The sequence below is a fragment of the Chrysemys picta genome, chromosome 1 (assembly GCF_011386835.1).
Source record: "Chrysemys picta bellii isolate R12L10 chromosome 1, ASM1138683v2, whole genome shotgun sequence".
NCBI classification, from domain to species: Eukaryota; Metazoa; Chordata; order Testudines; family Emydidae; genus Chrysemys; species Chrysemys picta.
The window spans coordinates 324,229,343-324,245,712 of record NC_088791.1 but is presented as its reverse complement, the minus strand read 5'-3'; the positions used below and the strand labels follow the sequence as shown (position 1 = coordinate 324,245,712).

General features: G+C 40.7%; 1 protein-coding gene across 6 annotated transcripts in view; it reads left to right on the top strand.

The window, feature by feature from the left end:
- Positions 1–16,370, top strand: part of CNTN5 (contactin 5) — a 1,008,853-nt gene that overhangs the window by 268,876 nt on the left and 723,607 nt on the right. For all 6 annotated transcript variants that reach the window (XM_008178633.4, XM_008178637.4, XM_008178631.4 and 3 more), the window contains one exon: positions 3,813–3,943. The gene's annotated coding sequence lies outside the window, so the exon portion shown is untranslated. The remainder of the gene's footprint in view (positions 1–3,812; positions 3,944–16,370) is intronic.

Genomic DNA, 16,370 nt, shown 5'->3' with positions numbered 1-16,370 from the left:
AAGGAAATAATAAATTAAAGGATGCCTCCACCTCTTCCTGTCAAACCATGCTGAAGGAGGTGAGGACAAGTTACCAACCATTAGGCAGTGTGGTTGGAGGGGTGTGGCTTTGGAATCCTATCATAGAAGATAGGAAGAACTATCGCTTTTGGAGCACACTGACCGTAAATTTGGCAACCAGACTACAGCACCTGACTTGTGAAATTTCCAGTTTGCTGAACATCTCTGTGGTCTATGGAGAGAGAAAAAAAAATGCAAAACCCACCAGAGTTTATTGAATTAACGATTCTAGTACTGATTGTGTTGTTCATATTAATATCTAATTCAGTGATAACTGCTCTCTATGACTCGTTTTCCACTTGGGCTACCACAAAATTAACAGTCTGCTACTGAATGCAGCACTCGTGTGACACAATATTCAGGGAGCCTTGATACAGAATTTGTCACAGCATGATGAAGAACCTAGCACATTCAGAACCTTGATTAGAATTTAATATACTTACTGTCTATAGATGTCTATCTTTATATTTTTTCTGTTACTGGTTAAGATGGCTGTCTTGAGAATAGAAGTGGCTCTGAACTGCACCCAAGAATCTAAACTCAAGGATCCAAACCGCCCACCCCACCCGCCTACTCATTATTTTACTAGCCATTTATTACGAAAACATTTCAGTAGACATTGAATTCAGCAGCATGTTTGTTTGCCAGGAACTCCACTTACAGTCCCAGACTTCTCTCAAAGGATTACTACATTTTTCCTAGACTTTTGATATCAGTAGATAGGATGATAAAATATTTTAAGCAAGTGTAACTAGACCTATGCAAATAATTGATTTTTTTTCAATTCACTGGCAGTTCTGAAAAACCAGAAATAAAATTTGATTTGGGTTCAATCAGATTTGCACATTCTGAAAAAAAATGTTGAATTGAAAAATCTCCACTTTGGGGCCTAACAAAACATTTCATTTGACTGGAAGCATTTTGTTGCTGGGCATTTTCAAGGGCCAGATTCACAAAATGGCAAGAGGAGGATCCTTCTTGTTAAGCTTTAGCCCTCTAGTTAGGACTTTCAGCTGAGATGTGGGACATCGAGGTTCAATTGCTCCCCTCACCTAATGTGGAGAAGGGATTTGAACTCCAACTACATTGTAAGGGAGTGCTGCCTTAGCCACTTGCCTATGGGGTGTACAGTGGGGAGGCTGTCCCAATCTCTCCAGTTGAAGCAGCTCTGCTGAGTACAAATAATTAATCATTAGCACATGGACATGAACTTGGATCTCCCACAGTTTTACTCTTTGTCCCAATGACTAGAGGCATGCTTGACAATGCTTCAAGAGGCAAGTCCCATAGCCCAGTGGCTAGAGCACTCTCCATTGTGGGCAATTCAAAGGCATCTAGATACTGTGAGAGTTGTATCCCCACAACCTATATCTTCCCAGCTGGTGCGTGACGTGGAGAGGAGTGAATCCACAGAGAAAATGGTAGCGGGTTCCTATGGAGAGGTGAAGAAGCTAACTGAGTTTCCTCCATCCTCCTTGAGGCTGCCTTTCCCACTTTGTCAAATAGGCATGTGATCACAAGGTAGTGAAGAAAAAGTGTCAGGGGCAGGAGTGTTTGTGTGAGAGGGTAGAAACTGCACTAAGAAGTATCCTACCTCCAGACTGTCCCAGAGATAAATCACAGGCTATGATAAAGAGATGTGAAGCTGCATTAACTGTCAACTTAGCACTCTGTGACACCTTCTCCCCACCCTCCCCAGAGAGTCACAGAGTAAAGCTGCAAGTGGTGAGCCAAGTCAACATGGATGCTAGGCTTGCATGCTGCCATGAGAGACTGCCCAGCAGTGCAGAGCAAGACTCTTGCCATATAGCCTGTCGGTGGATTTCTGCTCCTCCACCTCCTTCCCCTCTCAGTTCCCTGTTCACTCCACAACACCAATAGTCTTGTGGCTTGGGGAAGGAGGGAAGTGTAGAGTCTGCAGCTGAGCTGTTGTGAGGCTGTATTAACAAATGTTTGTGAAATATTTTGCAACCGTTGGATTACTAGGCTGTGAAAGTGAAAAGCATGATTTATTGTTTCATTCTGATTACCGAGACCTACTGTATAGAACACTTTCTGCCGACATCAGTGATCAGCAGATGTTTCTATCAGCTGACAACTTTTTACAAACTGTGGGTTTCTTCCATTAATGTGTCCAGTGATGGTGACATTCAGGCCAGAGCTGAAGGTTACTCTTTTATGCTTGCTTGTTTTTGTTTTAATTTTTCAACAAAAGTTTATTTCTGAAAAGAAGTTTGTGGCTCATTAATGAACAAAAACACGTGTTCCATCTCTTCTTAAGGCAGTTACTAAAAATGAAGCAAGATTAAAGTGTGTGTGTGTTTGTGTGGGTGTAGATATATAATAGGGTAAGAAGACAAGATAAAAACTTACACTAAGTAGATTTTTGTTTTTCAAGGTAGATAAGTAATCTGGCACTATTCCAAAAGGATTTCTGTGTCTGTGCTGATAATAGCATATCCTTCTCCCTACAACAAAGTGCCTCCTTTAAGAGATGGGCTCAATTCCATGTGCCTTCCAGCTAAAGCTGTGGTGCTAAGGGTCAGATGATAGCCTGAAGAGCAGCTGGTCCTTATAAAGGCCAGCAAGTGCTCAGCTAAGCTAGGGAACTACAGGGAGTAAATAGCCTTCTGTAGCAGGTCCTTAAACAGAGGAATTATCCTAGTTACTAGAAGACTCCCAGACAGATGGTCTGGAGAATGAGAACTCCAAGGAGTGGAAAGCCTCCTGTGGGACTCCATGGGACAGGGCAAAGAGTGAGAGAGGGAAAAGCTTTTGGGAACTGTAGCCTATGTGAGGCAGAGAAGCTCCTCTGTTATTGTGCTTAAGTTTCTTGTGCCCTGAGCTAAGGGCCTGACACTCATTGATGTGGCATTGATTCTTCCTGGGCCAGGGAGCTTATATGAAGCCACAAGGGTATGTGGTTAGAGTAGGGTATCCTAAACCAGGTATTTGAAACCAAAATAATCAGCAACTGTTGTACTTATATATTATCTGCAAGGGGTCGCCAAAAAAGACCCAACCTACTTTAGGAAAAGGACAGAGGAATACAGCTCTCAAAAAATACACCCAAATATCCAACATATAATGTCTGAGTATTATTATTTAACATATGTATATTGGCAGGGTCTTTGGGCCAGCTAAATATGGGGCTGCATTGTACCAGGCAGTGATAGAGTGTACTGTCTAAATAGACAAGACAGACATAGGATAGGGGCAGGAATCTAACACATAAGCAGAGCAAGCAATGTGATGGTGGCAAATGTCATGTTAGTCCCATGTTTTTTGGGGTGACCGGGGGCAGTTAGGTGGGCAGGAGCTACATGGAAAGGAAAAGCAGAGTGGGGGAGAAGAGTGTAAGGAGATGCAGCTGTAGAGTGAAGCTGAGGTGAAGAGATCAGGAAGGTGGAGGATTAGAGCACATGGCCCATCAGCACAGAGAGAGAAAGTCAGAACATCCGATACTTTTGACATTCCAATGAAAACTAAAAAAAGTTCTTTGCTTTGTCTGCTTCTATTTCTTCTAGCTGTTCTCTGTATCCACTCCCCCTCCCCCCCAAGGCTACAGGGGGAGGGGAGATGCCACCTGGATCTTACTGACCCCCAGAGTAGAATTAACATTAACTGATCATATCAGGAATAATGTCATAGTGGAAAGTCAAATAACAAAGCTGACAATCTCCATATGAAAAGAGAGATTAGATGATGGAAAACTCCAAATATAACATAATATACTTTTTTCTGTTCAACAGATTACCTGAAAGGACTAATTTTTGACTCAACTCAACACCTTGTCTTCATCAATTTTCACTCATACAAGGACTATCTGCTGAGATCATTTCCCTTTGAGGGCACTGTCCATACAGCTGATAGCTGAATTCAGGTATAGTGGATGTTTAAACCAAGTTTATTTCAAATGTGTTAGTGTGCTGAACCCAAGCATTCATGTACTTGCCAAACTGAAGCCAGTCACTGAGACTATTGCCATCAGAAATCCAATGGTCAGAGGGAGCAATGTATAGAACAGTTATTTTAATGAGGTAAATTTAGATTGAACAAGTTGATCGCGCCTGCCGGGGAAATATGCATTTAAAAAAAATTCTCATTCACTTCATTGGGAACTTTGAATCCTATGGCAGGTTTAGACTTGTTATGGTAAGAATAGACAATTGGCATATAGAAATTAATACCACTTACTTATTGGAAATATATTGGTTACATTTTAATTGTTGTAGCATGCATCTAACTGTTCATTAAACAGCTATTTGTTCAAATTTAATAAGACTGCAATTACATGTTAAATAGCAACTGATTATTAAATACAGTTACTGAAGACTATTAGAGACAGCCCTGAGACACCAAGTTTATAGTGGCGTCTCAACTTTCCAAGAGTCTGAATGTGGTTGGACCTGGGCTTTTCATTCATTCTATTATTGAGATGATGGGAATCAGCTGCAAAGTTCGGATTCAGATCGTACCTTACCCACAGGGAAATGTTCAGGTAAAGCACTTTGGTTCAGGCCCATATCATTTATGAAATTTCACCTAAGCCCACTGGAATTGTGTGTTTGTTTTCATATGTTATATACTTGTGTGTGTATATTTGTGTATTTATATGTGTGTTTAATATATACAGGAGCAAACCTCTTGCATACTGAAATTAAGTTCAGGTGATTTTTCATACATATTCAGGTAAATACAATATACTGCATTAATGAACAGGTCAAATGCATGGTGCTTGCTAACAGCCTAATTCAATGCAAAGCAATGCAGTACAACAGCTGTAGATAAGAGACGTTTGGATCTGATGCTCATTATCCAGATGGATGATGGATATCCAATTTACATTTATTGAGGAAGCATCAGCAGATGGAAATGGAATGAAAGAGTAAATGTCTATGGTTACCTGTTAACTGGTGTACTTCATCATTCGCCAGCAGAATGAATTATGTTCATGTAGTTCAAAATGCCTCTAATTAATTTTTGAGAAGAACCTTTATGCTGACCTATTAATAAACCATAGTTCCAGGTTGGGGATAAGGAGCTTGTTAAAGTGTAACACATGCCTGTGCAAACAGATTTGGAAGTGCATAGTTCACTGTTGTAATGTCAGATGTTTTACCTGCCTACCCAACTAATTGAGAATTACATTGGAAGAATAGAAAGCTATTGAAATAAATGAGACAGACGGTGCACTCCAAACAGACATAACTGAATTAGAACTGATGAACCCACCAAGAGTAGATTCACAGTGTCACTTTAAATACCATACAATTTCATTCATTTTCTTGCACCTGATCTGTTGTTGCAACCACTAAAAGCTTTCAGCTGAAAGATGGACAGTTTAACTTGAAGATTCATTCTGCATACTAGCCCTACTACCAGGAGGAGATTTATTGAAGGATAATCTATATATTAAAAGGAGTGCCAGCCTGAGATCCTGGGAAGCAGACATTTTGATGGCAACTGGGACAGCCATCACTAACCTAGCCCTCTCAAAAAGAATGTATATTGTTGGAGAGTTGCCAGCATCAGTACATTTTTATAGATTTACACCCATGGCATGATTCCCATGATCTACAAAGTGAAAAGCTCTCTCCCTCTCTTAAATATTAATGCAAAGTGCAATATACTCTAGCTGGTAAGAGGAGTTTGATACCAACACAAAAAATGAAATGGAAAACAACTGCTGCTCACCAATAATATTGTGCAGTATTTTAAATTCACCGTGTCCATATGTTTAGCTACAGACCTTATCTCTAAACTTCCTATAAAGTTTGAGAGTGTTTGGATCTAGGATTTCTGCCCATTATAAAGATACAAACTAGATGAATGAGTATCTGGATCGGACCTGATTCAGAATTAGGTGTGTGTTTGGATTCTGTGGTTTGGGTTGCCCAGCTCTAGGTACAGTATTTTGGGTTTGCACTACTATGCCTCCTTTCTTATGTAATAATATAGACAATAGAGACCATATCCTGACACTCCATGTACCACATTGACTTCATTTTTTGGTTACGTCTTTTAGTTCTACTGAGGATGAAACATAAATTTCCAATTTGCCACTTAAAGAAAGAGATTATTTTGTTGTGTTGTTTTTGCCATTGCTTCTGCTTCCACTGATGTGAGGGAAAACTACATCTTGGCAGGTTTTCAGGTCCTGACCCATGCCAAGCAGTGGATCTGTAAGGAAGGCTTTGAACCACCTTTTTGACTCCCTGATCCTCATTTGCTCTGCATTGACCCCATTCATCAATGTGAAGTATAGCAGACTCTGGGCTCCTCTACTTTATACTGCCTGCCCATGGCCTCCAAAAGTCATTCCCTTCAGCCAGGGATCACTGAGGTATAAGGATGCCCTGGCCTTGCTTCCTTTCCTCTGCTACATATACTGGGGACTCAGGGTGCTTAGCTTAGCTGCCGCTGTGGTTTTACTCCACATGAGACTCCTCCTCATGCTGGGGACTCCTCTTAAAGCTGAAACTGTCACATACACTGGTGCTATGCACAGACAGTAGCTGGGGCACATCAGAGACTGTCCCTTCATGTCAAACCAATTGCCCAGACAAAACAGCAAAATTATTACCTGTGTAAAAAAACCCACAAAAAGAAGACTTCAGTGGCCATCAAAGTATATTTGAGAATACTGTATGTCAGTTCCTTTTAACAGCCTCCCTCTATATTAGCTGCTGCAAACTGCAGGGGACAGTAGTTAGGTTCAATAGGCGAATGCTCTTGTTTTGAAACTTCCCTTGCCTTAAAAATTCAAAGGAAAATAATCACAATATTTAGCAAAAAACAGTTTCTAAACTTAGATATGTAGTGTATTTTATTGTACATTACTATTGTAGACAGCTGGAAATACTGGTAGTCATAACACTGAAGGACAGAAATAGAAACACCATTTGCTAGCTATTTAAATAGAGAGCTCTTCACTTTCTTCCAAACGTGATGATTTTTCAAAGATTAACATATTAAGTGCATGGAAGAATCTTCAGAGAACGAGACATTCTGTGGGGAAGATTAGCAAACCTCCAGTGGTTTGTCCTGGCTAAAAGGAAAACTGACAAATGACCTTTTATATTTTTCACCACTACAAATCATGCTGCTCCACCATCCCAGTGATGCGTAGAGATGGAAATAACGGAGATGAGTACAATAGACTTTTCCATAGACTGAGTTTTCCAGGTCATTTAATTCTCTCTAGTGTCTTCAGAACCTTTCCAACCGAGCTAATGATAACAGATTGTCACATTATCCAGCTCATGGTGACCTGTCTGGGTAGGTGCCAGAAGTTCTATCCACTCATAAAATGTCTTCTGTAACTGCTATAAGCAAACCCAATAAAGCATTACACACAAATGAAATAGTCTGTCATTGTTTTATGTGAGCATTTCAAGAACTAGCATTGAATATCCATTTCTAATAATTTATCCATTAGGCATGTTCAGGGCTGGCTCCAGGGTTTTGGCCGCCCCAAGCAGCCCAAAAAAAAAAAAAAAAAAAAAAAGCCGCGATCGCGATCTGCGGCGGCAATTCGGCGGAAGGTCCTTCGCTCCGAGCGGGAGTGAGGGACCGTCCGCCGAATTGCCATCGAATAGCTGGACGTGCCGCCCCTCTCCTGAGCAGCCGCCCCAAGCACTTGCTTGCCAGGCTGGTGCCTGGAGCCAGCCCTGGGCATGTTATGCTGCAGCAGCTTTGTGTCATTGTGCTCAAGGATCCTGGCCATAAACCAGCGTATTTTGCCCTGGGGGAGGGGGAGGGTTAACCCAAATCTAAGTGGGAATCTTCCTACAGTGTAGAGCCAGCATAAAGGTTTTGATATTAACCCATCTCCCATAAAAGAGCAACAGCTGGAGAAAAGTGAGTAAGGCTTGGTTGACCCTCACTGCTGCTAATCGCCAGCTATGGTTTTGGTGCCTTGAAGCTGTTTGCTGACCGTGTAATTTATGACTGGGGATTGGGACTGCATTTAGGACATGTGGGGCTGGGAGAGCGCAAAGGTGAATTTCATGCCACACACGCACCTACACACACACGCGCACATCTGACGTATGCGTTGTATCCCTCCGTCATATCTGAAGATCTGGCGCATTGTTCCAAAGAATGAGCACCAGTACTTGTGAATAAGAGACAACCATTAATTTTGCTCCCAATTGGACCAAACCTTATTTAAAATAAGCTTACTATGGGTATCCCTGTTCTCCATCCCGTTTAGTTCCAACCAGAGCGAAATGCCAGATCACAAGAGATTGTTTGTGGGCATTTCTGCCCAAAGCAGGTAATGTCAAAAATATCTTGAGAGAGACTTTTGTGGTAAAAGGGGAAAGAACAGAAGCCTGACTGGTGAAAGAATAAGTTAAAGAATATTTAGATAAATTAGATGTATTCAAATTGGCAGGGCCTGATAAAATGTATTCTGAGGTACTTAAAAACTAGCAGACTCAATCTTGGAACCATTAGAAATTTATCTTCAAAACCTCATGGAGGATTGGTAAGGCCGCAAAGTACTGGAGAAGGGCAAACATAGGACTTACCTTTAAAAGGGGAACAAGAGAATTATAGACCAATCAGTATAAGCAGAGTAATAAGTAATAGCCGACACGGATTTGTCAAAAACAGATCATTGCCAAACCAACCTGATTTCTTTGACAGGGCTACTGTGGATGGGGGAAGCAGTGGACATGGTATATGTTGATTTTAATAAGGCTTTTAACTCAGCTCCACAAGACATTCTCAGAAGCAAACTAGGGAACCATGTGATGCACTTGCAAAAAAAGGTGAATGTCATTCAGGAGTGTTGTATGTAAAACATGGCAGCTAATTGTCCCACTCTTCTTGGAACTGGTGAGGCCTCAGCTGGAGTATTGTGCCCAGTTCTGGGTGATGCACTTTGGGAAAGATGTGAACAAACTGGGGAGAGTCCAGAGGAGAACTACAAAAATGCTAAAAGGTTTAGAAAACTTGATCTAGGGGGAAAGGTTTAAAAAAATGGGCATGTTTAGTCTTGAGAAAAGACGACTGGCTGGGACGGGGGGGGGGGGAGGTGGGGGCTGATCATTGTTTTCAAATAGCTTAAAGGCTGTTATAAAGAGGACGGTGATAAACTGTTCTGTACATCCACTGAAGGTAGAACAAGTAGTAAGTGGCTTAAACTGCAGCAAGGGATACTTAGGTCAGATATTAGGAAAAACTTTCTAACTATAAGGATAGTTTAGCACTGTGATAGTATTGCAAGGGAGGTTGTGGCATCCCCATCATTTAAGGGTTTTAAGAACAGGTTAGACAAATAGCTGTCAGGGAGGCATATGCACAATTGATCTTGCCTCAGCACAGGGGGCTGGGCTAGGTGACCTTCAATGTCCCTTCCGGCCTTATATTGATATTTTTTTACAAAAGATCTGTTCTAGGACATATTTTGGGGAAATTCTATGGCCTTTGTTAAGCAGGAACTCAGGCTTGATTATCACAATAGTCCCTTCTGGCCTTGGAATGTATGAATCTGAATCCATACATATATTTGTTTACAGCTCACCACTGCCTAGGATGACCAGACAGCAAATGTAAAAAATCGGGACGGGGGTGGGGGGGGTAATAGGAGCCTATATTAGAAAAAGACCCCAAAATCGGGACTGTCCCTATAAAATCAGGATGTCTGGTCACCCTACCACTGCCTGATGAAATGCCTAATATTAGCATGTATTAATAGTGGTTCACTGCTTTTTGCTATTGTATTTGTTTTCCTTATCATACTACTTTAGGTAATTGGATGTATTTGACCAGTCACATCTGTTATAAATCATATAACATACAAGAAGCCAAGTTCATACATCTCAAAATGTGATCTGTAAAAGAATAAGGATTTGTTTGAGCCACCTCACCCCAAGATGGTTTCTTAGACTGTGAATTCTCTGGGACAGAGATTTTCCTCTTTGTTCTACATTTGAACAGCACCTCACTCAATGGGGTCCTAGTCCATGACTGGGTCTCCGAGGTGCTACTGCAATACAAATAATAAATAAAATGAGCACCAAGAGCTGGAATTTCCAGGCAAGCAGAGGCTGTGTGTGTGCTGCACCACCCGTAGGGGTTCATTTTCCACCTGCCAGCTCCCCTGGTGTGGGAAATGTAGAGCTGTGCATCTTAACCTTTAAGACAGTAGCTTCACGGTGTCTTTGAGGTTGTGGTGGCATTCCTATTTTGTGTGGCACATGCTCAGATATTACCATGATGGGCAGCAGTATAAAACCTTAAAATAAGAGGTTATTCTGGCCACTGCAGGGCCTCCGTATTTTTCATGAAATACAGTCAATTTGAAATTCATAATAAAAGTATTGATGAACATTATAGCCTTTCTGTTCAACCTGTATTCCTCGTACTGAGATCCACACACCAGCCAAATGTCAGGATCATTCATTTTATACTAGGAATGGGCCAGAGCAACAGAGAACCCTTAGATAGTTGTATTGATTTCAGGGGGAGCAGAGTTGGACTAACACTGAGCACTTTTGAAAAGCCCATTGTCAGAGAATGGCTGCTGCAGAAAACCACTCATACTTAAGAATTGGCACAACCTGTAGCCAAATTGTGAACAGGACCTGGACTAAAAATATTTCATATTTTAAAATGTATATAACTTTTCTTTTTGTATCTTGTGCTCTGGAACCAGAAGTATAAGTGCCAAATTCCCATAAGAGAGGAGCTGTTGCCATGGTGTTTCTCGCCTGGCTAGAAGGCGAAAGACAGGAAATCTATCATGTTTGTAAATATTAACCTTTTTAGTCATCTTTTCCTTCTATATTAAATTAATTGGCCTATTAACTATTCTCCCAGAATCTTCTCAATGTTAGCAAGAGTGTGTCTGTATTCTAAAGCCTAAAGTGTAGTTCTTAACCCGTATGTGACTTGTATTGAGGAATTTCATGTGATTGAGTGTTTTACAAATACAAATAAATAAAAATAATTAAATAATTCCTCCTGTTGCCAAAGCCAATTGTATCTAACTATCCTCAGCATCTCCAGGTCTGTTGGAATCCAAGTCTCCAGGGAAAAGACCCTTTAAAGTAACAAAAAGTGTCTACAAAAGTATGTTATAAACAAAACTAAGTGATAGAAAAGGGATACTGGGTAATTGATGAGGGATGCTTTTTGTTGAAGATGGGTTCTGCAACGGATGAAATAATGACCCATTGAAAACTGTTTTTAATTCATTAAGAACTGTCGGTTGTCACAACTGTTAATAATGACTGGTTTAGAGATTCCCTTTCGCTCATCAATCAGGTAAACTGAGGACATAGAAGAAATTCCATCATTAATTAGGAAAACAGTACACGTGGTAAATTAATCATGGGAAAGTACTTTTCCCTCCAAAAAGTTTCTTTATCTAACACGCTATACAAGGACAAAGGCTTGGGAAGTTAGTTTGGGAGTGCAGACTGTCAGCATCCCACCAGTTATAAAGAAGAGAGAGACAAGGTGTCTCTACGCTGCAATTAGACACCCACAGCTGGCCTGTGCCAGCTGTCTTAGGCTAGTGGAGCTTGAACTAAGGTGCTGTTTAATTGTGACATAGGTGTTTGGGCTTGGGCTGGAGCCCTGGCTCTAGGACCTGTAAGGATTCCAGAGTTTGGGCTGCAACACAAACCTGAACGTCTTCACTGTAAGTAAACAGCCCCTTAGCCTGAGTCCCACTAGCCCATGTCAGCTGGCACAGGCCAGCCACAGGCGTGTAATTGCAGTGTAGACATATCCACAGAGACCAGCTCTTTACCTTACACTAAGAGTGGTGATGGATCTATTCTTGCTGTGTTAATCTCTGATCAATAAACTTTGATTAAATAATTCTATTTGAGCCTGCTATTTGACAATCTCTAATTGTTATTCAATTCAAACATGAAACAAACCCTTTTCCTGTGAGGTTTTTTTTTTTTTCTAGCCCAGATTTTTGAAGACTTGCATCCCCATTGAAGGCCCCAGTCCTGCAAACATTTGTGTTTGTAATGTAATTGGGATTGTTTGCTTGCATTAAGTTAAGTCTGTATATGTTGGGAGGATTAGGGTCTAAATACATTATTTTATTAATTTAAAGACAATATTTTTTTCTAGACTGTAGATTGGAGAAGTGGCCTTGGCAACAGGAGGAATTATTTAATTATTTTTATTTATTTGTATTTGTAAAATAATAATAATTCAGAGGCTCCTGCCCTATGATACTGTACATTTTAAACACAAAAAGGGACAGTCCATTGTTATCTACCAAATCACTCTTAACCCATAGTCCAACTCCCTTCTTAATAGTCTGCAGGGAGATGGGGGGTAACGTGTACTGTAGTGGTGTTTTGTCACTTCACTAATGAAGTTTGTATTGTAAATTCATGTGTACATTGTTAATACTAAAATCTAATATTTGACACCAAATAAACAAGTTGCAGACTGAATTACAGAATGGCATTTCTCATGCAACATCCTATCAAATTTGCCATTACTACCTGATTTAAGTCATTTTACACGTCAGTAAATCTGTTAGCTAATGTTAATGATTTTCAGAGTCACACATAATTGGCCCCTTCAATGGTTTTCATCTTTTATTATGTCAATTGTATGTAAGTATGGACTTCAGCTACACACATCAATAATGTTGTAATAAACATCTCCAATGATCCAAAATAGATTTGTGCTCATAACTGGAAACCCAACAGCTTATTGTCAAAATTTGGGAAAATTAAATAACCCCAAATATCCGGAATCAGTGCATTCTGCCAAGTGGCAAAATAGGAATTCTTTATACATAGATGGATAGGATTCAGGAGTGTCACTGAATATGGCAATTCTCTGCTGACATGGAGCCACAGTCTGCTCTCACACTGGTGTATATCAAGAGTAATTCCAAAATGTTAGATTAGTGTAACTGAATGCAGAGATTAGTCCTCAGACGTACTTTCCAAATTCTATTTTTATCATATATTAAAGACCCTGTAACTTTACTCACATGCAGATTACCTTTGATTTCAAAGGGACTACTTGTGTAAGTAGGAACAACTGGATCAGGACCGTAAAATTAAACTGAATCAGTATGTCACTTCTCTAGCTTTGTTTCTGTGATACTTGGAGAACCTGCAGTTTCCTGCAATATAAAGGGCCAGATTGTCTATTCAGGTTGAGCTGAACACAGCAGAAGGCCAGAGAGAGAGGGCAAATGTGGCATTTAAAGCCATCTTTATGTTTTCCTGATCACAGGCTGGTGAGGAACTGTCCAGGTCACCAGCATAAAACAGAGCAGACTGCAGGGACCATTCCAGCAGCTGGAAATTGGCTGATGCTGTGGCAGCTAGCCCCACCCCTGTTCTCTTTGGAATGGCCCTTGCCCTGAGTGCCAGGAGCAGGGTATTCAAAAGCATAGGAGCTCTCATAGAAGGTCTAGATAATTATCAGATTCCTTCATGCTGGGGAATTGCCTGGGGAGCTGGAACCTCTTGGTTTGTCTTGTTTTGCACAGGGAGGCTGGCAAAAAGCAGATTTAAAAAACCTGTCAATCAGGGCCACAGTATTCTTCTTTTCCTTCCCCTCACTTATGTCCCTTAATGTTTTTCTTATTTATTTCTCCTGTTATTGGATCTAATGAGTTGGGAATACACGTCACAGATCCTCACGAGTGCTCCCTTGCAGCTACCCACTAAGATTGCTGTGAGGGGAATCCAAGCCTGTGTTCTAGATTCCCCAGGGTGTGCTAAATTTCTGGATCATGAACAGATTCCAGCCACTGACTCAGTGTTGGGGTACATAGCACACTCTCAGGGTACAGACCTTCTATCTGGCACCCCCCACCAGGTGTGGAACCCAGTCTCTAGTGGCTTACCCCTTCTGGGTGCAGCATTGACCCTTCAGACTCCCCAGTACTTAAACATACCTCTTTCTCCAAACTCCACCTCAAAGACATGAAGCTTCTATTTACATTTTAGCTCTCTCAGGCACACTCAGCAGTTATAAAGCAGTCAACATATGTGCACTTTGTCCAGTTTAACCTCTTTATGCTCTTTTATCCTTAATCATGTAAAGCAAAAGAGAGTATAGTTCGTACAAAACAATAAGCCATTCTAAATGCAATGCCCCTCACTAGCTCATCCTTCTGGGGGACCATTGGGGAATCATCTGTGTTCTGTCAGGCAAGCAGGCAGGGTCCTCGGCCTCATTGCCTACCCTGCTCCTGCAGCAGCCTCCATCATCTTAATCTGGTGCAAAATGACTCTCTCCCAGTTCTGCCCTGTGATTCCCATAATAGACTCTTGCTGGTGTCACCTGCTTCTTTTGTTCTGCCTTCTGGTAACTTTCCATTGCTTCCAAACCCCTCTTCCTTCAACAAGAGAAGGACGTGTCTTCTCCCAGCTGGAGCAAACCTATTGTCCCAAGGTGTTTTACTTTGAATAGACCATTATCGAGTACTGATCATTCAGCATTGTCCTGGCCCAGCAGAGACATGACAGAACCCTGCTAACTCATGGTTTCCCCATATCACAGTAATTTCATAATACAATTCCATAAAATCATTCACAGTTCAGAAGTGCAACGAGGAGTCTGGTGGCACCTTAAAGGCTAACAGATTTCTTTGGGCATAGGCTTTTGTGGGTAAAAAACCCACTTCTTCAGATGCAAGCATCTTGCAGAAGCTTGCATCTGAAGAAGTGGGATTTTTACCCACAAAAGCCTATGCCCAAAGAAATCTATTATTCTTTAAGGTGCCACCAGACTCCTCGTTGTTTGTGTGGATACAGACTAACACAGCTACCCCTCTGATACTTAGTTCAGAAGCGGTACAGACAAAAACCCCAAATCACATCAGTTACTTTTAATTGTAGTGTTCTTTGACCTGGTAATCAGTGCTTTTGCTTCCAGTCTGATTAATACATAGTGTGAATACTCTTTTTTTCTTGATGAATTGTTATGATTTATTTATAATGTATGGGATCTTCAGAGCACAGACTGCATTTTGCTTTCTGTTTGGAAAATAGCTAGTGCATTGTAGAGGCAACCATAAATAGATTATATTAAATAATACCAGGCAACAATTTGTTGTAGCAGCACAGAAGTGTACCCATAGGTATCTTGAACACTTGTTTCTATTTGTTCTTTCTAAAATTTGTTCAATAAAATATTGATTTAAAATAACAAGGGGACCTTTTTCCTGATGTGCTACCAGAATATCTAAGATTGGTGTTATTGGAGCACTAAAAATAAAACATATGTCCAATCCGGTTGCATTGCACATATTGTAATTCAGCCTTCATTTAAAAACCATCTCCATTCACATGTTAACACAAAATGATGTATTCATTCCCAAATGTGAAATGGAATTCAGAGTCTGTAGTCATTTTAAAAACAAGTAAGTAAATTAGTTATCACCCTGTTACCACAAAACGATGCCCATCTATTAAAACATCAACATCTGGATAAAAGAAAAATAAGTTTGTCTCCATTCCAGCCATGGTGTGGGCTCTGTCTAAATGAATATCACTAGGGGAAGAGAACTGATTTCTTAGCTAAGTGACAAAATGTAGAGGACAAAATGAAAGTAAATAGTAGCAGAGCACATGGTTTCTGATTTAGACATTTTCAGAAAGTAAGAAACTGAATGAATAATGTGTAACAAATCAGAACTATTAATGACCGAAATTAGCCCTCAGGACACTGCAGAGTCCCTGAGATGTGACATCCTGTGAATTGAGCCTGCTCTTGCATTTTGAAAGAAGGAGGTTTTGAGATGGGTGCTGTGCTGCAGCAGGAGGAGTATTCCTGGACACTGGGAGTCAGGGCTGGGCAGCCTTGAGAGCGACCCCATCCCCACCTTTGCGAGAGATGTTCAAATATGGTTCCCCATAGTGCTTTTTGAAAGCCCTCAGTGAGTGAAAGAAAGGAATGCAATATAATTTTTTTACATATTAATTGCAGTGAAATATATATAATATATATAAACAATAACATTACTGGAAGCACAGGGCAAGGATAAAAAGGATAAAAAAAATGAAGTTACGTAAATCCCTTCCAGAGAAAGACATCAACCCATTCTCATATGTGACTGAAGTGCCATAATGCTAATCTCATTTAGTGGCTCATGCTGGAAACTTCAGTTTTCAGATCTGGATTTTGAATATGCCTCACCATTCACCCCAGGTTCAAGGGGGCTCCTATGCCGTGTCTTGGTATGGGCCTAGCCTTGATTCATACAAATGTTTACGATGTCAAGGGTTCCTAGTGTAACATGAATAGAAAAACAAAGTATTGGATTCCTGGGGGATTTGCAGCACCTTTTTTCACAT